This window comes from Misgurnus anguillicaudatus, chromosome 23, assembly GCF_027580225.2.
Source record: "Misgurnus anguillicaudatus chromosome 23, ASM2758022v2, whole genome shotgun sequence".
Lineage (NCBI taxonomy): Eukaryota > Metazoa > Chordata > Actinopteri > Cypriniformes > Cobitidae > Misgurnus > Misgurnus anguillicaudatus.
In genome coordinates this window covers 38,905,001-38,922,563 of record NC_073359.2, presented here as the reverse complement: position 1 = coordinate 38,922,563, position 17,563 = coordinate 38,905,001, and the positions used below count along the sequence as shown (strand labels likewise).

The following is a 17,563-nucleotide window of genomic DNA, read 5'->3' as shown; positions in this document are numbered from 1 at the left end:
TAATTAATTATTTAATTATTTATTCATATAATTTTTTCCAGAAATGCATCCTTTCTGTAAGCGTTCGCCGATGGCATGGCGTTGCCACATTAGTCTTGAAGTGGCTCTCGAATCGAGTCAGCGCTCGCTTACGGCCACACCACCCTGAGCACCCCCGCTCTCGTCTGATCTCGGAAGCCAAGCAGGGTCGGGCCTGGTTAGTACTTGGATGGGAGACCGCCTGGGAATACCAGGTGCTGTAAGCATTTCATTCTTTATTTAATTAATTATTTAATTATTTATTCATATAATTTTTTTCCAGAAATGCATCCTTTCTGTAAGCGTTCGCCGATGGCATGGCGTTGCCACATTAGTCTTGAAGTGGCTCTCGAATCGAGTCAGCGCTCGCTTACTGCCACACCACCCTGAGCACGCCCGCTCTCGTCTGATCTCGGAAGCCAAGCAGGGTCGGGCCTGGTTAGTACTTGGATGGGAGTCCGCCTGGGAATACCAGGTGCTGTAAGCATTTATTTCTTTATTTAATTAATTATTTAATTATTTATTCATATAATTTTTTTCCAGAAATGCATCCTTTCTGTAAGCGTTCGCCGATGGCATGGCGTTGCCACATTAGTCTTGAAGTGGCTCTCGAATCAAGTCAGCGCTCGCTTACGGCCACACCACCCTGAGCACGCCCGCTCTCGTCTGATCTCGGAAGCCAAGCAGGGTCGGGTCTGTTTAGTACTTGGATGGGAGACCGCCTGGGAATACCAGGTGCTGTAAGCATTTAATTAATTATTTATTCATATAATTTTTTTCCAGAAATGCATCCTTTCTGTAAGCGTTCGCCGATGGCATGGCGTTGCCACATTAGTCTTGAAGTGGCTCTCGAATCGAGTCAGCACTCGCTTACGGCCACACCACCCTGAGCACGCCCGCTCTCGTCTGATCTCGGAAGCCAAGCAGGGTCGGGCCTGGTTAGTACTTGGATGGGAGACCGCCTGGGAATACCAGGTGCTGTAAGCATTTAATTCTTTAATTAATTATTTAATTATTTATTCATATAATTTTTTTCCAGAAATGCATCCTTTCTGTAAGCGTTCGCCGATGGCATGGCGTTGCCACATTAGTCTTGAAGTGGCTCTCGAATCGAGTCAGCGCTCGCTTACGGCCACACCACCCTGAGCACGCCCGCTCTCGTCTGATCTCGGAAGCCAAGCAGGGTCGGGCCTGGTTAGTACTTGGATGGGAGACCGCCTGGGAATACCAGGTGCTGTAAGCATTTAATTCTTTATTTAATTAATTATTTAATTATTTATTCATATATTTTTTTTCCAGAAATGCATCCTTTCTGTAAGCGTTCGCCGATGGCATGGCGTTGCCACATTAGTCTTGAACAATTAATTAAATAAAGAATTAAATGCGTACAGCACCTGGTATTCCCAGGCGGTCTCCCATCCAAGTACTAACCAGGCCCGACCCTGCTTGGCTTCCGAGATCAGACGAGAGCGGGCGTGCTCAGGGTGGTGACCGCCTGGGAATACCAGGTGCTGTAAGCATTTAATTAATTATTTAATTATTTATTCATATAATTTTTTTCCAGAAATGCATCCTTTCTGTAAGCGTTCGCCGATGGCATGGCGTTGCCACATTAGTCTTGAAGTGGCTCTCGAATCGAGTCAGCGCTTGCTTACGGCCACACCACCCTGAGCACGCCCGCTCTCGTCTGATCTCGGAAGCCAAGCAGGGTCGGGCCTGGTTAGTACTTGGATGGGAGACCGCCTGGGAATACCAGGTGCTGTAAGCATTTAATTCTTTATTTAATTAATTATTTAATTATTTATTCATATAATTTTTTTCCAGAAATGCATCCTTTCTGTAAGCGTTCGCCGATGGCATGGCGTTGCCACATTAGTCTTGAAGTGGCTCTCGAATCGATTTAGCGCTCGCTTACGGCCACACCACCCTGAGCACGCCCGCTCTCGTCTGATCTCGGAAGCCAAGCAGGGTCGGGCCTGGTTAGTACTTGGATGGGAGACCGCCTGGGAATACCAGGTGCTGTAAGCATTTAATTCTTTATTTAATTAATTATTTAATTATTTATTCATATATTTTTTTTCCAGAAATGCATCCTTTCTGTAAGCGTTCGCCGATGGCATGGCGTTGCCACATTAGTCTTGAACAATTAATTAAATAAAGAATTAAATGCTTACAGCACCTGGTATTCCCAGGCGGTCTCCCATCCAAGTACTAACCAGGCCCGACCCTGCTTGGCTTCCGAGATCAGACGAGAGCGGGCGTGCTCAGGGTGGTGACCGCCTGGCAATACCAGGTGCTGTAAGCATTTAATTAATTATTTAATTATTTATTCATATAATTTTTTTCCAGAAATGCATCCTTTCTGTAAGCGTTCGCCGATGGCATGGCGTTGCCACATTAGTCTTGAAGTGGCTCTCGAATCGAGTCAGCGCTTGCTTACGGCCACACCACCCTGAGCACGCCCGCTCTCGTCTGATCTCGGAAGCCAAGCAGGGTCGGGCCTGGGTAGTACTTGGATGGGAGACCGCCTGGGAATACCAGGTGCTGTAAGCATTTAATTAATTATTTATTTATTTATTCATATAATTTTTTCCAGAAATGCATCCTTTCTGTAAGCGTTCGCCGATGGCATGGCGTTGCCACATTAGTCTTGAAGTGGCTCTCGAAATGAGTCAGCGCTCGCTTACGGCCACACCACCCTGAGCACGCCCGCTCTCGTCTGATCTCGGAAGCCAAGCAGGGTCGGGCCTGGTTAGTACTTGGATGGGAGACCGCCTGGGAATACCAGGTGCTGTAAGCATTTAATTCTTTATTTAATTAATTATTTAATTATTTATTCATATAATTTTTTTCCAGAAATGCATCCTTTCTGTAAGCGTTCGCCGATGGCATGGCGTTGCCACATTAGTCTTGAAGTGGCTCTCGAATCGAGTCAGCGCTCGCTTACGGCCACACCACCCTGAGCACGCCCGCTCTCGTCTGATCTCGGAAGCCAAGCAGGGTCGGGCCTGGTTAGTACTTGGATGGGAGACCGCCTGGGAATACCAGGTGCTGTAAGCATTTAATTCTTTATTTAATTAATTATTTAATTATTTATTCATATAATTTTTTTCCAGAAATGCATCCTTTCTGTAAGCGTTCGCCGATGGCATGGCGTTGCCACATTAGTCTTGAAGTGGCTCTCGAATCGTGTCAGCGCTCGCTTAAGGCCACACCACCCTGAGCACGCCCGCTCTCGTCTGATCTCGGAAGCCAAGCAGGGTCGGGCCTGGTTAGTACTTGGATGGGAGACCGCCTGGGAATACCAGGTGCTGTAAGCATTTAATTCTTTATTTAATTAATTATTTAATTATTTATTCATATAATTTTTTTCCAGAAATGCATCCTTTCTGTAAGCGTTCGCCGATGGCATGGCGTTGCCACATTAGTCCTGAAGTGGCTCTCGAATCGAGTCAGCGCTCGCTTACGGCCACACCACCCTGAGCACGCCCGCTCTCGTCTGATCTTGGAAGCCAAGCAGGGTCGGGCCTGTTTAGTACTTGGATGGGAGACCGCCTGGGAATACCAGGTGCTGTAAGCATTTAATTAATTATTTAATTTATTATTCATATAATTTTTTTCCAGAAATGCATCCTTTCTGTAAGCGTTCGCTGATGGCATGGCGTTGCCACATTAGTCTTGAAGTGGCTCTCGAATCGAGTCAGCGCTCGCTTACGGCCACACCACCCTGAGCACGCCCGCTCTCGTCTGATCTCGGAAGCCAAGCAGGGTCGGGCCTGGTTAGTACTTGGATGGGAGACCGCCTGGGAATACCAGGTGCTGTAAGCATTTAATTCTTTATTTAATTAATTATTTAATTATTTATTCATATAATTTTTTTCCAGAAATGCATCCTTTCTGTAAGCGTTCGCCGATGGCATGGCGTTGCCACATTAGTCTTGAAGTGGCTCTCAAATCGAGTCAGCGCTCGCTTACGGCCACACCACCCTGAGCACGCCCGCTCTCGTCTGATCTCGGAAGCCAAGCAGGGTCGGGCCTGGTTAGTACTTGGATGGGAGACCGCCTGGGAATACCAGGTGCTGTAAGCATTTAATTAATTATTTATTTATTTATTCATATAATTTTTTTCCAGAAATGCATCCTTTCTGTAAGCGTTCGCCGATGGCATGGCGTTGCCACATTAGTCTTGAAGTGGCTCTCGAATCGAGTCAGCACTCGCTTACGGCCACACCACCCTAAGCACGCCCGCTCTCGTCTGATCTCGGAAGCCAAGCAGGGTCGGGCCTGGTTAGTACTTGGATGGGAGACCGCCTGGGAATACCAGGTGCTGTAAGCTTTTAATTCTTTATTTAATTAATTATTTAATTATTTATTCATATAATTTTTTTCCAGAAATGCATCCTTTCTGTAAGCGTTCGCCGATGGCATGGCGTTGCCACATTAGTCTTGAAGTGGCTCTCGAATCGAGTCAGCGCTCGCTTACGGCCACACCGCCCTGAGCACGCCCGCTCTCGTCTGATCTCGGAAGCCAAGCAGGGTCGGGCCTGGTTAGTACTTGGATGGGAGACCGCCTGGGAATACCAGGTGCTGTAAGCATTTAATTCTTTATTTAATTAATTATTTAATTATTTATTCATATAATTTTTTTCCAGAAATGCATCCTTTCTGTAAGCGTTCGCCGATGGCATGGCGTTACCACATTAGTCTTGAAGTGGCTCTCGAATCGAGTCAGCGCTCGCTTACGGCCACACCACCCTGAGCACGCCCGCTCTCGTCTGATCTCGGAAGCCAAGCAGGGTCGGGCCTGGTTAGTACTTGGATGGGAGACCGCCTGGGAATACCAGGTGCTGTAAGCATTTAATTCTTTATTTAATTAATTATTTAATTATTTATTCATATATTTTTTTTCCAGAAATGCATCCTTTCTGTAAGCGTTCGCCGATGGCATGGCGTTGCCACATTAGTCTTGAACAATTAATTAAATAAAGAATTAAATGCGTACAGCACCTGGTATTCCCAGGCGGTCTCCCATCCAAGTACTAACCAGGCCCGACCCTGCTTGGCTTCCGAGATCAGACGAGAGCGGGCGTGCTCAGGGTGGTGACCGCCTGGGAATACCAGGTGCTGTAAGCATTTAATTAATTATTTAATTATTTATTCATATAATTTTTTTCCAGAAATGCATCCTTTCTGTAAGCGTTCGCCGATGGCATGGCGTTGCCACATTAGTCTTGAAGTGGCTCTCGAATCGAGTCAGCGCTTGCTTACGGCCACACCACCCTGAGCACGCCCGCTCTCGTCTGATCTCGGAAGCCAAGCAGGGTCGGGCCTGGTTAGTACTTGGATGGGAGACCGCCTGGGAATACCAGGTGCTGTAAGCATTTAATTCTTTATTTAATTAATTATTTAATTATTTATTCATATAATTTTTTTCCAGAAATGCATCCTTTCTGTAAGCGTTCGCCGATGGCATGGCGTTGCCACATTAGTCTTGAAGTGGCTCTCGAATCGATTTAGCGCTCGCTTACGGCCACACCACCCTGAGCACGCCCGCTCTCGTCTGATCTCGGAAGCCAAGCAGGGTCGGGCCTGGTTAGTACTTGGATGGGAGACCGCCTGGGAATACCAGGTGCTGTAAGCATTTAATTCTTTATTTAATTAATTATTTAATTATTTATTCATATATTTTTTTTCCAGAAATGCATCCTTTCTGTAAGCGTTCGCCGATGGCATGGCGTTGCCACATTAGTCTTGAACAATTAATTAAATAAAGAATTAAATGCTTACAGCACCTGGTATTCCCAGGCGGTCTCCCATCCAAGTACTAACCAGGCCCGACCCTGCTTGGCTTCCGAGATCAGACGAGAGCGGGCGTGCTCAGGGTGGTGACCGCCTGGCAATACCAGGTGCTGTAAGCATTTAATTAATTATTTAATTATTTATTCATATAATTTTTTTCCAGAAATGCATCCTTTCTGTAAGCGTTCGCCGATGGCATGGCGTTGCCACATTAGTCTTGAAGTGGCTCTCGAATCGAGTCAGCGCTTGCTTACGGCCACACCACCCTGAGCACGCCCGCTCTCGTCTGATCTCGGAAGCCAAGCAGGGTCGGGCCTGGGTAGTACTTGGATGGGAGACCGCCTGGGAATACCAGGTGCTGTAAGCATTTAATTAATTATTTATTTATTTATTCATATAATTTTTTTCCAGAAATGCATCCTTTCTGTAAGCGTTCGCCGATGGCATGGCATTGCCACATTAGTCTTGAAGTGGCTCTCGAAATGAGTCAGCGCTCGCTTACGGCCACACCACCCTGAGCACGCCCGCTCTCGTCTGATCTCGGAAGCCAAGCAGGGTCGGGCCTGGTTAGTACTTGGATGGGAGACCGCCTGGGAATACCAGGTGCTGTAAGCATTTAATTCTTTATTTAATTAATTATTTAATTATTTATTCATATAATTTTTTTCCAGAAATGCATCCTTTCTGTAAGCGTTCGCCGATGGCATGGCGTTGCCACATTAGTCTTGAAGTGGCTCTCGAATCGAGTCAGCGCTCGCTTACGGCCACACCACCCTGAGCACGCCCGCTCTCGTCTGATCTCGGAAGCCAAGCAGGGTCGGGCCTGGTTAGTACTTGGATGGGAGACCGCCTGGGAATACCAGGTGCTGTAAGCATTTAATTCTTTATTTAATTAATTATTTAATTATTTATTCATATAATTTTTTTCCAGAAATGCATCCTGTCTGTAAGCGTTCGCCGATGGCATGGCGTTGCCACATTAGTCCTGAAGTGGCTCTCGAATCGAGTCAGCGCTCGCTTACGGCCACACCACCCTGAGCACGCCCGCTCTCGTCTGATCTTGGAAGCCAAGCAGGGTCGGGCCTGTTTAGTACTTGGATGGGAGACCGCCTGGGAATACCAGGTGCTGTAAGCATTTAATTAATTATTTAATTTATTATTCATATAATTTTTTTCCAGAAATGCATCCTTTCTGTAAGCGTTCGCTGATGGCATGGCGTTGCCACATTAGTCTTGAAGTGGCTCTCGAATCGAGTCAGCGCTCGCTTACGGCCACACCACCCTGAGCACGCCCGCTCTCGTCTGATCTCGGAAGCCAAGCAGGGTCGGGCCTGGTTAGTACTTGGATGGGAGACCGCCTGGGAATACCAGGTGCTGTAAGCATTTAATTCTTTATTTAATTAATTATTTAATTATTTATTCATATAATTTTTTTCCAGAAATGCATCCTTTCTGTAAGCGTTCGCCGATGGCATGGCGTTGCCACATTAGTCTTGAAGTGGCTCTCGAATCGAGTCAGCGCTCGCTTACGGCCACACCACCCTGAGCACGCCCGCTCTCGTCTGATCTCGGAAGCCAAGCAGGGTCGGGCCTGGTTAGTACTTGGATGGGAGACCGCCTGGGAATACCAGGTGCTGTAAGCATTTAATTAATTATTTAATTATTTATTCATATAATTTTTTTCCAGAAATGCATCCTTTCTGTAAGCGTTCGCCGATGGCATGGCGTTGCCACATTAGTCTTGAAGTGGCTCTCGAATCGAGTCAGCACTCGCTTACGGCCACACCACCCTGAGCACGCCCGCTCTCGTCTGATCTCGGAAGCCAAGCAGGGTCGGGCCTGGTTAGTACTTGGATGGGAGACCGCCTGGGAATACCAGGTGCTGTAAGCATTTAATTCTTTATTTAATTAATTATTTAATTATTTATTCATATAATTTTTTTCCAGAAATGCATCCTTTCTGTAAGCGTTCGCCGATGGCATGGCGTTGCCACATTAGTCTTGAAGTGGCTCTCGAATCGAGTCAGCGCTCGCTTACGGCCACACCGCCCTGAGCACGCCCGCTCTCGTCTGATCTCGGAAGCCAAGCAGGGTCGGGCCTGGTTAGTACTTGGATGGGAGACCGCCTGGGAATACCAGGTGCTGTAAGCATTTAATTCTTTATTTAATTAATTATTTAATTATTTATTCATATAATTTTTTTCCAGAAATGCATCCTTTCTGTAAGCGTTCGCCGATGGCATGGCGTTGCCACATTAGTCTTGAAGTGGCTCTCGAATCGAGTCAGCGCTCGCTTACGGCCACACCACCCTGAGCACGCCCGCTCTCGTCTGATCTCGGAAGCCAAGCAGGGTCGGGCCTGTTTAGTACTTGGATGGGAGACCGCCTGGGAATACCAGGTGCTGTAAGCATTTAATTAATTATTTAATTATTTATTCATATAATTTTTTTCCAGAAATGCATCCTTTCTGTAAGCGTTCGCTGATGGCATGGCGTTGCCACATTAGTCTTGAAGTGGCTCTCGATTCGAGTCAGCGCTCGCTTACGGCCACACCACCCTGAGCACGCCCGCTCTCGTCTGATCTCGGAAGCCAAGCAGGGTCGGGCCTGGTTAGTACTTGGATGGGAGACCGCCTGGGAATACCAGGTGCTGTAAGCATTTAATTCTTTATTTAATTAATTATTTAATTATTTATTCATATAATTTTTTTCCAGAAATGCATCCTTTCTGTAAGCGTTCGCCGATGGCATGGCGTTGCCACATTAGTCTTGAAGTGGCTCTCGAATCGAGTCAGCGCTCGCTTACGGCCACACCACCCTGAGCACGCCCGCTCTCGTCTGATCTCGGAAGCCAAGCAGGGTCGGGCCTGGTTAGTACTTGGATGGGAGACCGCCTGGGAATACCAGGTGCTGTAAGCATTTAATTCTTTATTTAATTAATTATTTAATTATTTATTCATATAATTTTTTTCCAGAAATGCATCCTTTCTGTAAGCGTTCGCCGATGGCATGGCGTTGCCACATTAGTCTTGAAGTGGCTCTCGAATCGAGTCAGCGCTCGCTTACGGCCACACCACCCTGAGCACGCCCGCTCTCGTCTGATCTCGGAAGCCAAGCAGGGTCGGGCCTGGTTAGTACTTGGATGGGAGACCGCCTGGGAATACCAGGTGCTGTAAGCATTTAATTCTTTTTTAATTAATTATTTAATTATTTATTCATATAATTTTTTTCCAGAAATGCATCCTTTCTGTAAGCGTTCGCCGATGGCATGGCGTTGCCACATTAGTCTTGAAGTGGCTCTCGAATCGAGTCAGCGCTCGCTTACGGCCACACCACCCTGAGCACGCCCGCTCTCGTCTGATCTCGGAAGCCAAGCAGGGTCGGGCCTGGTTAGTACTTGGATGGGAGACCGCCTGGGAATACCAGGTGCTGTAAGCATTTAATTCTTTATTTAATCAATTATTTAATTATTTATTCATATAATTGTTTTCCAGAAATGCATCCTTTCTGTAAGCGTTCGCCGATGGCATGGCGTTGCCACAATAGTCTTGAAGTGGCTCTCGAATCGAGTCAGCGCTCGCTTACGGCCACACCACCCTGAGCACGCCCGCTCTCGTCTGATCTCGGAAGCCAAGCAGGGTCGGGCCTGGTTAGTACTTGGATGGGAGACCGCCTGGGAATACCAGGTGCTGTAAGCATTTAATTCTTTATTTAATTAATTATTTAATTATTTATTCATATAATTTTTTTCCAGAAATGCATCCTTTCTGTAAGCGTTCGCCGATGGCATGGCGTTGCCACATTAGTCTTGAAGTGGCTCTCGAATCGAGTCAGCGCTCGCTTACGGCCACACCACCCTCAGCACGCCCGCTCTCGTCTGATCTCGGAAGCCAAGCAGGGTCGGGCCTGGTTAGTACTTGGATGGGAGACCGCCTGGGAATACCAGGTGCTGTAAGCATTTAATTCTTTATTTAATTAATTATTTAATTATTTATTCATATAATTTTTTTCCAGAAATGCATCCTTTCTGTAAGCGTTCGCCGATGGCATGGCGTTGCCACATTAGTCTTGAAGTGGCTCTCGAATCGAGTCAGCGCTCGCTTACGGCCACACCACCCTGAGCACGCCCGCTCTCGTCTGATCTCGGAAGCCAAGCAGGGTCGGGCCTGTTTAGTACTTGGATGGGAGACCGCCTGGGAATACCAGGTGCTGTAAGCGTTTAATTAATTATTTAATTATTTATTCATATAATTTTTTTCCAGAAATGCATCCTTTCTGTAAGCGTTCGCTGATGGCATGGCGTTGCCACATTAGTCTTGAAGTGGCTCTCGAATCGAGTCAGCGCTCGCTTACGGCCACACCACCCTGAGCACGCCCGCTCTCGTCTGATCTCGGAAGCCAAGCAGGGTCGGGCCTGGTTAGTACTTGGATGGGAGACCGCCTGGGAATACCAGGTGCTGTAAGCATTTAATTCTTTATTTAATTAATTATTTAATTATTTATTCATATAATTTTTTTCCAGAAATGCATCCTTTCTGTAAGCGTTCGCCGATGGCATGGCGTTGCCACATTAGTCGTGAAGTGGCTCTCGAATCGAGTCAGCGCTCGCTTACGGCCACACCACCCTGAGCACGCCCGCTCTCGTCTGATCTCGGAAGCCAAGCAGGGTCGGGCCTGGTTAGTACTTGGATGGGAGACCGCCTGGGAATACCAGGTGCTGTAAGCATTTAATTCTTTATTTAATTAATTATTTAATTATTTATTCATATAATTTTTTTCCAGAAATGCATCCTTTCTGTAAGCGTTCGCCGATGGCATGGCGTTGCCACATTAGTCTTGAAGTGGCTCTCGAATCGAGTCAGCGCTCGCTTACGGCCACACCACCCTGAGCACGCCCGCTCTCGTCTGATCTCGGAAGCCAAGCAGGGTCGGGCCTGGTTAGTACTTGGATGGGAGACCGCCTGGGAATACCAGGTGCTGTAAGCATTTAATTCTTTATTTAATTAATTATTTAATTATTTATTCATATAATTTTTTTCCAGAAATGCATCCTTTCTGTAAGCGTTCGCCGATGGCATGGCGTTGCCACATTAGTCTTGAAGTGGCTCTCGAATCGAGTCAGCGCTCGCTTACGGCCACACCACCCTGAGCACGCCCGCTCTCGTCTGATCTCGGAAGCCAAGCAGGGTCGGGCCTGGTTAGTACTTGGATGGGAGACCGCCTGGGAATACCAGGTGCTGTAAGCATTTAATTCTTTATTTAATTAATTATTTAATTATTTATTCATATAATTTTTTTCCAGAAATGCATCCTTTCTGTAAGCGTTCGCCGATGGCATGGCGTTGCCACATTAGTCTTGAAGTGGCTCTCGAATCGAGTCAGCGCTCGCTTACGGCCACACCACCCTGAGCACGCCCGCTCTCGTCTGATCTCGGAAGCCAAGCAGGGTCGGGCCTGGTTAGTACTTGGATGGGAGACCGCCTGGGAATACCAGGTGCTGTAAGCATTTAATTAATTATTTAATTATTTATTCATATAATTTTTTTCCAGAAATGCATCCTTTCTGTAAGCGTTCGCCGATGGCATGGCGTTGCCACATTAGTCTTGAAGTGGCTCTCGAATCGAGTCAGCGCTCGCTTACGGCCACACCACCCTGAGCACGCCCGCTCTCGTCTGATCTCGGAAGCCAAGCAGGGTCGGGCCTGGTTAGTACTTGGATGGGAGACCGCCTGGGAATACCAGGTGCTGTAAGCATTTAATTAATTATTTAATTATTTATTCATATAATTTTTTTCCAGAAATGCATCCTTTCTGTAAGCGTTCGCCGATGGCATGGCGTTGCCACATTAGTCTTGAAGTGGCTCTCGAATCGAGTCAGCGCTCGCTTACGGCCACACCGCCCTGAGCACGCCCGCTCTCGTCTGATCTCGGAAGCCAAGCAGGGTCGGGCCTGGTTAGTACTTGGATGGGAGACCGCCTGGGAATACCAGGTGCTGTAAGCATTTAATTCTTTATTTAATTAATTATTTAATTATTTATTCATATAATTTTTTTCCAGAAATGCATCCTTTCTGTAAGCGTTCGCCGATGGCATGGCGTTGCCACATTAGTCTTGAAGTGGCTCTCGAATCGAGTCAGCGCTCGCTTACGGCCACACCACCCTGAGCACGCCCGCTCTCGTCTGATCTCGGAAGCCAAGCAGGGTCGGGCCTGGTTAGTACTTGGATGGGAGACCGCCTGGGAATACCAGGTGCTGTAAGCATTAAATTCTTTATTTAATTAATTATTTAATTATTTATTCATATAATTTTTTTCCAGAAATGCATCCTTTCTGTAAGCGTTCGCCGATGGCATGGCGTTGCCACATTAGTCTTGAAGTGGCTCTCGAATCGAGTCAGCGCTCGCTTACGGCCACACCACCCTGAGCACGCCCGCTCTCGTCTGATCTCGGAAGCCAAGCAGGGTCGGGCCTGGTTAGTACTTGGATGGGAGACCGCCTGGGAATACCAGGTGCTGTAAGCATTTAATTAATTATTTATTTATTTATTCATATAATTTTTTTCCAGAAATGCATCCTTTCTGTAAGCGTTCGCCGATGGCATGGCGTTGCCACATTAGTCTTGAAGTGGCTCTCGAATCGAGTCAGCGCTCGCTTACGGCCACACCACCCTGAGCACGCCCGCTCTCGTCTGATCTCGGAAGCCAAGCAGGGTCGGGCCTGGTTAGTACTTGGATGGGAGACCGCCTGGGAATACCAGGTGCTGTAAGCATTTAATTAATTATTTAATTATTTATTCATATAATTTTTTTCCAGAAATGCATCCTTTCTGTAAGCGTTCGCCGATGGCATGGCGTTGCCACATTAGTCTTGAAGTGGCTCTCGAATCGAGTCAGCGCTCGCTTACGGCCACACCACCCTGAGCACGCCCGCTCTCGTCTGATCTCGGAAGCCAAGCAGGGTCGGGCCTGGTTAGTACTTGGATGGGAGACCGCCTGGGAATACCAGGTGCTGTAAGCATTTAATTCTTTATTTAATTAATTATTTAATTATTTATTCATATAATTTTTTTCCAGAAATGCATCCTTTCTGTAAGCGTTCGCCGATGGCATGGCGTTGCCACATTAGTCTTGAAGTGGCTCTCGAATCGAGTCAGCGCTCGCTTACGGCCACACCACCCTGAGCACGCCCGCTCTCGTCTGATCTCGGAAGCCAAGCAGGGTCGGGCCTGGTTAGTACTTGGATGGGAGACCGCCTGGGAATACCAGGTGCTGTAAGCATTTAATTCTTTATTTAATTAATTATTTAATTATTTATTCATATAATTTTTTTCCAGAAATGCATCCTTTCTGTAAGCGTTCGCCGATGGCATGGCGTTGCCACATTAGTCTTGAAGTGGCTCTCGAATCGAGTCAGCGCTCGCTTACGGCCACACCACCCTGAGCACGCCCGCTCTCGTCTGATCTCGGAAGCCAAGCAGGGTCGGGCCTGGTTAGTACTTGGATGGGAGACCGCCTGGGAATACCAGGTGCTGTAAGCATTTAATTCTTTATTTAATTAATTATTTAATTATTTATTCATATAATTTTTTTCCAGAAATGCATCCTTTCTGTAAGCGTTCGCCGATGGCATGGCGTTGCCACATTAGTCTTGAAGTGGCTCTCGAATCGAGTCAGCGCTCGCTTACGGCCACACCACCCTGAGCACGCCCGCTCTCGTCTGATCTCGGAAGCCAAGCAGGGTCGGGCCTGGTTAGTACTTGGATGGGAGACCGCCTGGGAATACCAGGTGCTGTAAGCATTTAATTAATTATTTAATTATTTATTCATATAATTTTTTTCCAGAAATGCATCCTTTCTGTAAGCGTTCGCCGATGGCATGGCGTTGCCACATTAGTCTTGAAGTGGCTCTCGAATCGAGTCAGCGCTCGCTTACGGCCACACCACCCTGAGCACGCCCGCTCTCGTCTGATCTCGGAAGCCAAGCAGGGTCGGGCCTGGTTAGTACTTGGATGGGAGACCGCCTGGGAATACCAGGTGCTGTAAGCATTCAATTCTTTATTTAATTAATTATTTAATTATTTATTCATATAATTTTTTTCCAGAAATGCATCCTTTCTGTAAGCGTTCGCCGATGGCATGGCGTTGCCACATTAGTCTTGAAGTGGCTCTCGAATCGAGTCAGCGCTCGCTTACGGCCACACCACCCTGAGCACGCCCGCTCTCGTCTGATCTCGGAAGCCAAGCAGGGTCGGGCCTGGTTAGTACTTGGATGGGAGACCGCCTGGGAATACCAGGTGCTGTAAGCATTTAATTCTTTATTTAATTAATTATTTAATTATTTATTCATATAATTTTTTTCCAGAAATGCATCCTTTCTGTAAGCGTTCGCCGATGGCATGGCGTTGCCACATTAGTCTTGAAGTGGCTCTCTAATCGAGTCAGCGCTCGCTTACGGCCACACCACCCTGAGCACGCCCGCTCTCGTCTGATCTCGGAAGCCAAGCAGGGTCGGGCCTGGTTAGTACTTGGATGGGAGACCGCCTGGGAATACCAGGTCCTGTAAGCATTTAATTCTTTATTTAATTAATTATTTAATTATTTATTCATATAATTTTTTTCCAGAAATGCATCCTTTCTGTAAGCGTTCGCCGATGGCATGGCGTTGCCACATTAGTCTTGAAGTGGCTCTCGAATCGAGTCAGCGCTCGCTTACGGCCACACCACCCTGAGCACGCCCGCTCTCGTCTGATCTCGGAAGCCAAGCAGGGTCGGGCCTGGTTAGTACTTGGATGGGAGACCGCCTGGGAATACCAGGTGCTGTAAGCATTTAATTAATTATTTAATTATTTATTCATATAATTTTTTTCCAGAAATGCATCCTTTCTGTAAGCGTTCGCCGATGGCATGGCGTTGCCACATTAGTCTTGAAGTGGCTCTCGAATCGAGTCAGCGCTCGCTTACGGCCACACCACCCTGAGCACGCCCGCTCTCGTCTGATCTCGGAAGCCAAGCAGGGTCGGGCCTGGTTAGTACTTGGATGGGAGACCGCCTGGGAATACCAGGTGCTGTAAGCATTTAATTAATTATTTATTTATTTATTCATATAATTTTTTTCCAGAAATGCATCCTTTCTGTAAGCGTTCGCCGATGGCATGGCGTTGCCACATTAGTCTTGAAGTGGCTCTCGAATCGAGTCAGCGCTCGCTTACGGCCACACCACCCTGAGCACGCCCGCTCTCGTCTGATCTCGGAAGCCAAGCAGGGTCGGGCCTGGTTAGTACTTGGATGGGAGACCGCCTGGGAATACCAGGTGCTGTAAGCATTTAATTCTTTATTTAATTAATTATTTAATTATTTATTCATATAATTTTTTTCCAGAAATGCATCCTTTCTGTAAGCGTTCGCCGATGGCATGGCGTTGCCACATTAGTCTTGAAGTGGCTCTCGAATCGAGTCAGCGCTCGCTTACGGCCACACCACCCTGAGCACGCCCGCTCTCGTCTGATCTCGGAAGCCAAGCAGGGTCGGGCCTGGTTAGTACTTGGATGGGAGACCGCCTGGGAATACCAGGTGCTGTAAGCATTTAATTAATTATTTATTTATTTATTCATATAATTTTTTTCCAGAAATGCATCCTTTCTGTAAGCGTTCGCCGATGGCATGGCGTTGCCACATTAGTCTTGAAGTGGCTCTCGAATCGAGTCAGCGCTCGCTTACGGCCACACCACCCTGAGCACGCCCGCTCTCGTCTGATCTCGGAAGCCAAGCAGGGTCGGGCCTGGTTAGTACTTGGATGGGAGACCGCCTGGGAATACCAGGTGCTGTAAGCATTTAATTCTTTATTTAATTAATTATTTAATTATTTATTCATATAATTTTTTTCCAGAAATGCATCCTTTCTGTAAGCGTTCGCCGATGGCATGGCGTTGCCACATTAGTCTTGAAGTGGCTCTCGAATCGAGTCAGCGCTCGCTTACGGCCACACCACCCTGAGCACGCCCGCTCTCGTCTGATCTCGGAAGCCAAGCAGGGTCGGGCCTGGTTAGTACTTGGATGGGAGACCGCCTGGGAATACCAGGTGCTGTAAGCATTTAATTCTTTATTTAATTAATTATTTAATTATTTATTCATATAATTTTTTTCCAGAAATGCATCCTTTCTGTAAGCGTTCGCCGATGGCATGGCGTTGCCACATTAGTCTTGAAGTGGCTCTCGAATCGAGTCAGCGCTCGCTTACGGCCACACCACCCTGAGCACGCCCGCTCTCGTCTGATCTCGGAAGCCAAGCAGGGTCGGGCCTGGTTAGTACTTGGATGGGAGACCGCCTGGGAATACCAGGTGCTGTAAGCATTTAATTCTTTATTTAATTAATTATTTAATTATTTATTCATATAATTTTTTTCCAGAAATGCATCCTTTCTGTAAGCGTTCGCCGATGGCATGGCGTTGCCACATTAGTCTTGAAGTGGCTCTCGAATCGAGTCAGCGCTCGCTTACGGCCACACCACCCTGAGCACGCCCGCTCTCGTCTGATCTCGGAAGCCAAGCAGGGTCGGGCCTGGTTAGTACTTGGATGGGAGACCGCCTGGGAATACCAGGTGCTGTAAGCATTTAATTCTTTATTTAATTAATTATTTAATTATTTATTCATATAATTTTTTTCCAGAAATGCATCCTTTCTGTAAGCGTTCGCCGATGGCATGGCGTTGCCACATTAGTCTTGAAGTGGCTCTCGAATCGAGTCAGCGCTCGCTTACGGCCACACCACCCTGAGCACGCCCGCTCTCGTCTGATCTCGGAAGCCAAGCAGGGTCGGGCCTGGTTAGTACTTGGATGGGAGACCGCCTGGGAATACCAGGTGCTGTAAGCATTAAATTCTTTATTTAATTAATTATTTAATTATTTATTCATATAATTTTTTTCCAGAAATGCATCCTTTCTGTAAGCGTTCGCCGATGGCATGGCGTTGCCACATTAGTCTTGAAGTGGCTCTCGAATCGAGTCAGCGCTCGCTTACGGCCACACCACCCTGAGCACGCCCGCTCTCGTCTGATCTCGGAAGCCAAGCAGGGTCGGGCCTGGTTAGTACTTGGATGGGAGACCGCCTGGGAATACCAGGTGCTGTAAGCATTTAATTAATTATTTAATTATTTATTCATATAATTTTTTTCCAGAAATGCATCCTTTCTGTAAGCGTTCGCCGATGGCATGGCGTTGCCACATTAGTCTTGAAGTGGCTCTCGAATCGAGTCAGCGCTCGCTTACGGCCACACCACCCTGAGCACGCCCGCTCTCGTCTGATCTCGGAAGCCAAGCAGGGTCGGGCCTGGTTAGTACTTGGATGGGAGACCGCCTGGGAATACCAGGTGCTGTAAGCATTTAATTCTTTATTTAATTAATTATTTAATTATTTATTCATATAATTTTTTTCCAGAAATGCATCCTTTCTGTAAGCGTTCGCCGATGGCATGGCGTTGCCACATTAGTCTTGAAGTGGCTCTCGAATCGAGTCAGCGCTCGCTTACGGCCACACCACCCTGAGCACGCCCGCTCTCGTCTGATCTCGGAAGCCAAGCAGGGTCGGGCCTGGTTAGTACTTGGATGGGAGACCGCCTGGGAATACCAGGTGCTGTAAGCGTTTGATTCTTTATTTATTTAATTAATTATTTAATTATTTATTCATATAATTTTTTTCCAGAAATGCATCCTTTCTGTAAGCGTTCGCCGATGGCATGGCGTTGCCACA

The 17,563-nt window shown here is 47.1% G+C and overlaps 64 non-coding genes and 4 pseudogenes across 64 annotated transcripts; 64 read left to right on the top strand and 4 right to left on the bottom strand.

Annotated features, from left to right (window-relative positions):
* The first annotated feature begins 126 nt into the window (after nucleotides 1–126).
* Nucleotides 127–245, top strand: LOC141359769 (5S ribosomal RNA). The gene has a single exon (XR_012366250.1). It is a non-coding gene; the product is annotated as a 5S ribosomal RNA (ribosomal RNA).
* Nucleotides 246–386: 141 nt separating this feature from the next.
* On the top strand, nucleotides 387–505 carry LOC141360443 (5S ribosomal RNA). The gene has a single exon (XR_012366957.1). It is a non-coding gene; the product is annotated as a 5S ribosomal RNA (ribosomal RNA).
* A 141-nt stretch (nucleotides 506–646) lies between these two features.
* Nucleotides 647–765, top strand: LOC141360450 (5S ribosomal RNA). The gene has a single exon (XR_012366964.1). It is a non-coding gene; the product is annotated as a 5S ribosomal RNA (ribosomal RNA).
* Nucleotides 766–886: 121 nt separating this feature from the next.
* On the top strand, nucleotides 887–1,005 carry LOC141361329 (5S ribosomal RNA). Its single transcript, XR_012367382.1, has one exon. It is a non-coding gene; the product is annotated as a 5S ribosomal RNA (ribosomal RNA).
* Nucleotides 1,006–1,142: 137 nt separating this feature from the next.
* On the top strand, nucleotides 1,143–1,261 carry LOC141361328 (5S ribosomal RNA). Its single transcript, XR_012367381.1, has one exon. It is a non-coding gene; the product is annotated as a 5S ribosomal RNA (ribosomal RNA).
* A 139-nt stretch (nucleotides 1,262–1,400) lies between these two features.
* On the bottom strand, nucleotides 1,401–1,517 carry LOC141361009 (5S ribosomal RNA; annotated as a pseudogene).
* Nucleotides 1,518–1,667: 150 nt separating this feature from the next.
* LOC141361327 (5S ribosomal RNA) lies at nucleotides 1,668–1,786 on the top strand. Its single transcript, XR_012367380.1, has one exon. It is a non-coding gene; the product is annotated as a 5S ribosomal RNA (ribosomal RNA).
* A 141-nt stretch (nucleotides 1,787–1,927) lies between these two features.
* Nucleotides 1,928–2,046, top strand: LOC141361326 (5S ribosomal RNA). The gene has a single exon (XR_012367379.1). It is a non-coding gene; the product is annotated as a 5S ribosomal RNA (ribosomal RNA).
* A 139-nt stretch (nucleotides 2,047–2,185) lies between these two features.
* Nucleotides 2,186–2,302, bottom strand: LOC141361001 (5S ribosomal RNA; annotated as a pseudogene).
* Nucleotides 2,303–2,452: 150 nt separating this feature from the next.
* Nucleotides 2,453–2,571, top strand: LOC141361096 (5S ribosomal RNA). The gene has a single exon (XR_012367148.1). It is a non-coding gene; the product is annotated as a 5S ribosomal RNA (ribosomal RNA).
* Nucleotides 2,572–2,699: 128 nt separating this feature from the next.
* Nucleotides 2,700–2,818, top strand: LOC141361325 (5S ribosomal RNA). The gene has a single exon (XR_012367378.1). It is a non-coding gene; the product is annotated as a 5S ribosomal RNA (ribosomal RNA).
* A 141-nt stretch (nucleotides 2,819–2,959) lies between these two features.
* Nucleotides 2,960–3,078, top strand: LOC141361324 (5S ribosomal RNA). Its single transcript, XR_012367377.1, has one exon. It is a non-coding gene; the product is annotated as a 5S ribosomal RNA (ribosomal RNA).
* Nucleotides 3,079–3,219: 141 nt separating this feature from the next.
* Nucleotides 3,220–3,338, top strand: LOC141360418 (5S ribosomal RNA). The gene has a single exon (XR_012366932.1). It is a non-coding gene; the product is annotated as a 5S ribosomal RNA (ribosomal RNA).
* Nucleotides 3,339–3,479: 141 nt separating this feature from the next.
* LOC141360490 (5S ribosomal RNA) lies at nucleotides 3,480–3,598 on the top strand. Its single transcript, XR_012367006.1, has one exon. It is a non-coding gene; the product is annotated as a 5S ribosomal RNA (ribosomal RNA).
* A 129-nt stretch (nucleotides 3,599–3,727) lies between these two features.
* On the top strand, nucleotides 3,728–3,846 carry LOC141361322 (5S ribosomal RNA). The gene has a single exon (XR_012367375.1). It is a non-coding gene; the product is annotated as a 5S ribosomal RNA (ribosomal RNA).
* Nucleotides 3,847–3,987: 141 nt separating this feature from the next.
* LOC141361321 (5S ribosomal RNA) lies at nucleotides 3,988–4,106 on the top strand. The gene has a single exon (XR_012367374.1). It is a non-coding gene; the product is annotated as a 5S ribosomal RNA (ribosomal RNA).
* A 129-nt stretch (nucleotides 4,107–4,235) lies between these two features.
* On the top strand, nucleotides 4,236–4,354 carry LOC141359989 (5S ribosomal RNA). Its single transcript, XR_012366497.1, has one exon. It is a non-coding gene; the product is annotated as a 5S ribosomal RNA (ribosomal RNA).
* A 141-nt stretch (nucleotides 4,355–4,495) lies between these two features.
* LOC141359695 (5S ribosomal RNA) lies at nucleotides 4,496–4,614 on the top strand. The gene has a single exon (XR_012366176.1). It is a non-coding gene; the product is annotated as a 5S ribosomal RNA (ribosomal RNA).
* A 141-nt stretch (nucleotides 4,615–4,755) lies between these two features.
* Nucleotides 4,756–4,874, top strand: LOC141361320 (5S ribosomal RNA). Its single transcript, XR_012367373.1, has one exon. It is a non-coding gene; the product is annotated as a 5S ribosomal RNA (ribosomal RNA).
* Nucleotides 4,875–5,013: 139 nt separating this feature from the next.
* Nucleotides 5,014–5,130, bottom strand: LOC141361008 (5S ribosomal RNA; annotated as a pseudogene).
* Nucleotides 5,131–5,280: 150 nt separating this feature from the next.
* Nucleotides 5,281–5,399, top strand: LOC141361319 (5S ribosomal RNA). The gene has a single exon (XR_012367372.1). It is a non-coding gene; the product is annotated as a 5S ribosomal RNA (ribosomal RNA).
* Nucleotides 5,400–5,540: 141 nt separating this feature from the next.
* On the top strand, nucleotides 5,541–5,659 carry LOC141361318 (5S ribosomal RNA). Its single transcript, XR_012367371.1, has one exon. It is a non-coding gene; the product is annotated as a 5S ribosomal RNA (ribosomal RNA).
* A 139-nt stretch (nucleotides 5,660–5,798) lies between these two features.
* Nucleotides 5,799–5,915, bottom strand: LOC141361000 (5S ribosomal RNA; annotated as a pseudogene).
* A 150-nt stretch (nucleotides 5,916–6,065) lies between these two features.
* On the top strand, nucleotides 6,066–6,184 carry LOC141361085 (5S ribosomal RNA). The gene has a single exon (XR_012367137.1). It is a non-coding gene; the product is annotated as a 5S ribosomal RNA (ribosomal RNA).
* A 129-nt stretch (nucleotides 6,185–6,313) lies between these two features.
* On the top strand, nucleotides 6,314–6,432 carry LOC141361316 (5S ribosomal RNA). Its single transcript, XR_012367369.1, has one exon. It is a non-coding gene; the product is annotated as a 5S ribosomal RNA (ribosomal RNA).
* Nucleotides 6,433–6,573: 141 nt separating this feature from the next.
* On the top strand, nucleotides 6,574–6,692 carry LOC141361315 (5S ribosomal RNA). Its single transcript, XR_012367367.1, has one exon. It is a non-coding gene; the product is annotated as a 5S ribosomal RNA (ribosomal RNA).
* A 141-nt stretch (nucleotides 6,693–6,833) lies between these two features.
* LOC141360489 (5S ribosomal RNA) lies at nucleotides 6,834–6,952 on the top strand. Its single transcript, XR_012367005.1, has one exon. It is a non-coding gene; the product is annotated as a 5S ribosomal RNA (ribosomal RNA).
* A 129-nt stretch (nucleotides 6,953–7,081) lies between these two features.
* On the top strand, nucleotides 7,082–7,200 carry LOC141361314 (5S ribosomal RNA). The gene has a single exon (XR_012367366.1). It is a non-coding gene; the product is annotated as a 5S ribosomal RNA (ribosomal RNA).
* A 141-nt stretch (nucleotides 7,201–7,341) lies between these two features.
* LOC141361313 (5S ribosomal RNA) lies at nucleotides 7,342–7,460 on the top strand. The gene has a single exon (XR_012367365.1). It is a non-coding gene; the product is annotated as a 5S ribosomal RNA (ribosomal RNA).
* Nucleotides 7,461–7,589: 129 nt separating this feature from the next.
* LOC141361312 (5S ribosomal RNA) lies at nucleotides 7,590–7,708 on the top strand. Its single transcript, XR_012367364.1, has one exon. It is a non-coding gene; the product is annotated as a 5S ribosomal RNA (ribosomal RNA).
* A 141-nt stretch (nucleotides 7,709–7,849) lies between these two features.
* Nucleotides 7,850–7,968, top strand: LOC141359694 (5S ribosomal RNA). Its single transcript, XR_012366175.1, has one exon. It is a non-coding gene; the product is annotated as a 5S ribosomal RNA (ribosomal RNA).
* A 141-nt stretch (nucleotides 7,969–8,109) lies between these two features.
* On the top strand, nucleotides 8,110–8,228 carry LOC141359934 (5S ribosomal RNA). The gene has a single exon (XR_012366429.1). It is a non-coding gene; the product is annotated as a 5S ribosomal RNA (ribosomal RNA).
* Nucleotides 8,229–8,357: 129 nt separating this feature from the next.
* On the top strand, nucleotides 8,358–8,476 carry LOC141361310 (5S ribosomal RNA). The gene has a single exon (XR_012367362.1). It is a non-coding gene; the product is annotated as a 5S ribosomal RNA (ribosomal RNA).
* A 141-nt stretch (nucleotides 8,477–8,617) lies between these two features.
* Nucleotides 8,618–8,736, top strand: LOC141361309 (5S ribosomal RNA). Its single transcript, XR_012367361.1, has one exon. It is a non-coding gene; the product is annotated as a 5S ribosomal RNA (ribosomal RNA).
* Nucleotides 8,737–8,877: 141 nt separating this feature from the next.
* Nucleotides 8,878–8,996, top strand: LOC141361308 (5S ribosomal RNA). The gene has a single exon (XR_012367360.1). It is a non-coding gene; the product is annotated as a 5S ribosomal RNA (ribosomal RNA).
* A 140-nt stretch (nucleotides 8,997–9,136) lies between these two features.
* LOC141361307 (5S ribosomal RNA) lies at nucleotides 9,137–9,255 on the top strand. Its single transcript, XR_012367359.1, has one exon. It is a non-coding gene; the product is annotated as a 5S ribosomal RNA (ribosomal RNA).
* A 141-nt stretch (nucleotides 9,256–9,396) lies between these two features.
* LOC141361306 (5S ribosomal RNA) lies at nucleotides 9,397–9,515 on the top strand. Its single transcript, XR_012367358.1, has one exon. It is a non-coding gene; the product is annotated as a 5S ribosomal RNA (ribosomal RNA).
* A 141-nt stretch (nucleotides 9,516–9,656) lies between these two features.
* On the top strand, nucleotides 9,657–9,775 carry LOC141360176 (5S ribosomal RNA). Its single transcript, XR_012366689.1, has one exon. It is a non-coding gene; the product is annotated as a 5S ribosomal RNA (ribosomal RNA).
* A 141-nt stretch (nucleotides 9,776–9,916) lies between these two features.
* LOC141360082 (5S ribosomal RNA) lies at nucleotides 9,917–10,035 on the top strand. The gene has a single exon (XR_012366595.1). It is a non-coding gene; the product is annotated as a 5S ribosomal RNA (ribosomal RNA).
* A 129-nt stretch (nucleotides 10,036–10,164) lies between these two features.
* LOC141361305 (5S ribosomal RNA) lies at nucleotides 10,165–10,283 on the top strand. Its single transcript, XR_012367357.1, has one exon. It is a non-coding gene; the product is annotated as a 5S ribosomal RNA (ribosomal RNA).
* Nucleotides 10,284–10,424: 141 nt separating this feature from the next.
* Nucleotides 10,425–10,543, top strand: LOC141361304 (5S ribosomal RNA). The gene has a single exon (XR_012367356.1). It is a non-coding gene; the product is annotated as a 5S ribosomal RNA (ribosomal RNA).
* Nucleotides 10,544–10,684: 141 nt separating this feature from the next.
* Nucleotides 10,685–10,803, top strand: LOC141361303 (5S ribosomal RNA). Its single transcript, XR_012367355.1, has one exon. It is a non-coding gene; the product is annotated as a 5S ribosomal RNA (ribosomal RNA).
* A 141-nt stretch (nucleotides 10,804–10,944) lies between these two features.
* On the top strand, nucleotides 10,945–11,063 carry LOC141361302 (5S ribosomal RNA). The gene has a single exon (XR_012367354.1). It is a non-coding gene; the product is annotated as a 5S ribosomal RNA (ribosomal RNA).
* Nucleotides 11,064–11,204: 141 nt separating this feature from the next.
* LOC141361301 (5S ribosomal RNA) lies at nucleotides 11,205–11,323 on the top strand. The gene has a single exon (XR_012367353.1). It is a non-coding gene; the product is annotated as a 5S ribosomal RNA (ribosomal RNA).
* Nucleotides 11,324–11,452: 129 nt separating this feature from the next.
* LOC141361299 (5S ribosomal RNA) lies at nucleotides 11,453–11,571 on the top strand. The gene has a single exon (XR_012367351.1). It is a non-coding gene; the product is annotated as a 5S ribosomal RNA (ribosomal RNA).
* Nucleotides 11,572–11,700: 129 nt separating this feature from the next.
* Nucleotides 11,701–11,819, top strand: LOC141359693 (5S ribosomal RNA). Its single transcript, XR_012366174.1, has one exon. It is a non-coding gene; the product is annotated as a 5S ribosomal RNA (ribosomal RNA).
* Nucleotides 11,820–11,960: 141 nt separating this feature from the next.
* LOC141361298 (5S ribosomal RNA) lies at nucleotides 11,961–12,079 on the top strand. Its single transcript, XR_012367350.1, has one exon. It is a non-coding gene; the product is annotated as a 5S ribosomal RNA (ribosomal RNA).
* Nucleotides 12,080–12,220: 141 nt separating this feature from the next.
* Nucleotides 12,221–12,339, top strand: LOC141361297 (5S ribosomal RNA). Its single transcript, XR_012367349.1, has one exon. It is a non-coding gene; the product is annotated as a 5S ribosomal RNA (ribosomal RNA).
* Nucleotides 12,340–12,468: 129 nt separating this feature from the next.
* Nucleotides 12,469–12,587, top strand: LOC141361296 (5S ribosomal RNA). The gene has a single exon (XR_012367348.1). It is a non-coding gene; the product is annotated as a 5S ribosomal RNA (ribosomal RNA).
* Nucleotides 12,588–12,716: 129 nt separating this feature from the next.
* On the top strand, nucleotides 12,717–12,835 carry LOC141361295 (5S ribosomal RNA). Its single transcript, XR_012367347.1, has one exon. It is a non-coding gene; the product is annotated as a 5S ribosomal RNA (ribosomal RNA).
* A 141-nt stretch (nucleotides 12,836–12,976) lies between these two features.
* On the top strand, nucleotides 12,977–13,095 carry LOC141361294 (5S ribosomal RNA). The gene has a single exon (XR_012367346.1). It is a non-coding gene; the product is annotated as a 5S ribosomal RNA (ribosomal RNA).
* Nucleotides 13,096–13,236: 141 nt separating this feature from the next.
* Nucleotides 13,237–13,355, top strand: LOC141361293 (5S ribosomal RNA). Its single transcript, XR_012367345.1, has one exon. It is a non-coding gene; the product is annotated as a 5S ribosomal RNA (ribosomal RNA).
* A 141-nt stretch (nucleotides 13,356–13,496) lies between these two features.
* Nucleotides 13,497–13,615, top strand: LOC141361292 (5S ribosomal RNA). The gene has a single exon (XR_012367344.1). It is a non-coding gene; the product is annotated as a 5S ribosomal RNA (ribosomal RNA).
* Nucleotides 13,616–13,744: 129 nt separating this feature from the next.
* LOC141361291 (5S ribosomal RNA) lies at nucleotides 13,745–13,863 on the top strand. Its single transcript, XR_012367343.1, has one exon. It is a non-coding gene; the product is annotated as a 5S ribosomal RNA (ribosomal RNA).
* A 141-nt stretch (nucleotides 13,864–14,004) lies between these two features.
* LOC141361290 (5S ribosomal RNA) lies at nucleotides 14,005–14,123 on the top strand. The gene has a single exon (XR_012367342.1). It is a non-coding gene; the product is annotated as a 5S ribosomal RNA (ribosomal RNA).
* A 141-nt stretch (nucleotides 14,124–14,264) lies between these two features.
* On the top strand, nucleotides 14,265–14,383 carry LOC141360383 (5S ribosomal RNA). The gene has a single exon (XR_012366896.1). It is a non-coding gene; the product is annotated as a 5S ribosomal RNA (ribosomal RNA).
* Nucleotides 14,384–14,524: 141 nt separating this feature from the next.
* On the top strand, nucleotides 14,525–14,643 carry LOC141361288 (5S ribosomal RNA). Its single transcript, XR_012367340.1, has one exon. It is a non-coding gene; the product is annotated as a 5S ribosomal RNA (ribosomal RNA).
* A 129-nt stretch (nucleotides 14,644–14,772) lies between these two features.
* Nucleotides 14,773–14,891, top strand: LOC141361287 (5S ribosomal RNA). The gene has a single exon (XR_012367339.1). It is a non-coding gene; the product is annotated as a 5S ribosomal RNA (ribosomal RNA).
* A 129-nt stretch (nucleotides 14,892–15,020) lies between these two features.
* LOC141361286 (5S ribosomal RNA) lies at nucleotides 15,021–15,139 on the top strand. The gene has a single exon (XR_012367338.1). It is a non-coding gene; the product is annotated as a 5S ribosomal RNA (ribosomal RNA).
* A 141-nt stretch (nucleotides 15,140–15,280) lies between these two features.
* On the top strand, nucleotides 15,281–15,399 carry LOC141361285 (5S ribosomal RNA). The gene has a single exon (XR_012367337.1). It is a non-coding gene; the product is annotated as a 5S ribosomal RNA (ribosomal RNA).
* A 129-nt stretch (nucleotides 15,400–15,528) lies between these two features.
* On the top strand, nucleotides 15,529–15,647 carry LOC141361284 (5S ribosomal RNA). The gene has a single exon (XR_012367336.1). It is a non-coding gene; the product is annotated as a 5S ribosomal RNA (ribosomal RNA).
* Nucleotides 15,648–15,788: 141 nt separating this feature from the next.
* On the top strand, nucleotides 15,789–15,907 carry LOC141361283 (5S ribosomal RNA). Its single transcript, XR_012367335.1, has one exon. It is a non-coding gene; the product is annotated as a 5S ribosomal RNA (ribosomal RNA).
* Nucleotides 15,908–16,048: 141 nt separating this feature from the next.
* On the top strand, nucleotides 16,049–16,167 carry LOC141361282 (5S ribosomal RNA). Its single transcript, XR_012367334.1, has one exon. It is a non-coding gene; the product is annotated as a 5S ribosomal RNA (ribosomal RNA).
* A 141-nt stretch (nucleotides 16,168–16,308) lies between these two features.
* LOC141361281 (5S ribosomal RNA) lies at nucleotides 16,309–16,427 on the top strand. Its single transcript, XR_012367333.1, has one exon. It is a non-coding gene; the product is annotated as a 5S ribosomal RNA (ribosomal RNA).
* A 141-nt stretch (nucleotides 16,428–16,568) lies between these two features.
* On the top strand, nucleotides 16,569–16,687 carry LOC141361280 (5S ribosomal RNA). Its single transcript, XR_012367332.1, has one exon. It is a non-coding gene; the product is annotated as a 5S ribosomal RNA (ribosomal RNA).
* A 141-nt stretch (nucleotides 16,688–16,828) lies between these two features.
* On the top strand, nucleotides 16,829–16,947 carry LOC141361279 (5S ribosomal RNA). Its single transcript, XR_012367331.1, has one exon. It is a non-coding gene; the product is annotated as a 5S ribosomal RNA (ribosomal RNA).
* Nucleotides 16,948–17,076: 129 nt separating this feature from the next.
* On the top strand, nucleotides 17,077–17,195 carry LOC141361277 (5S ribosomal RNA). The gene has a single exon (XR_012367329.1). It is a non-coding gene; the product is annotated as a 5S ribosomal RNA (ribosomal RNA).
* Nucleotides 17,196–17,336: 141 nt separating this feature from the next.
* On the top strand, nucleotides 17,337–17,455 carry LOC141359722 (5S ribosomal RNA). Its single transcript, XR_012366203.1, has one exon. It is a non-coding gene; the product is annotated as a 5S ribosomal RNA (ribosomal RNA).
* Nucleotides 17,456–17,563: the final 108 nt, after the last annotated feature.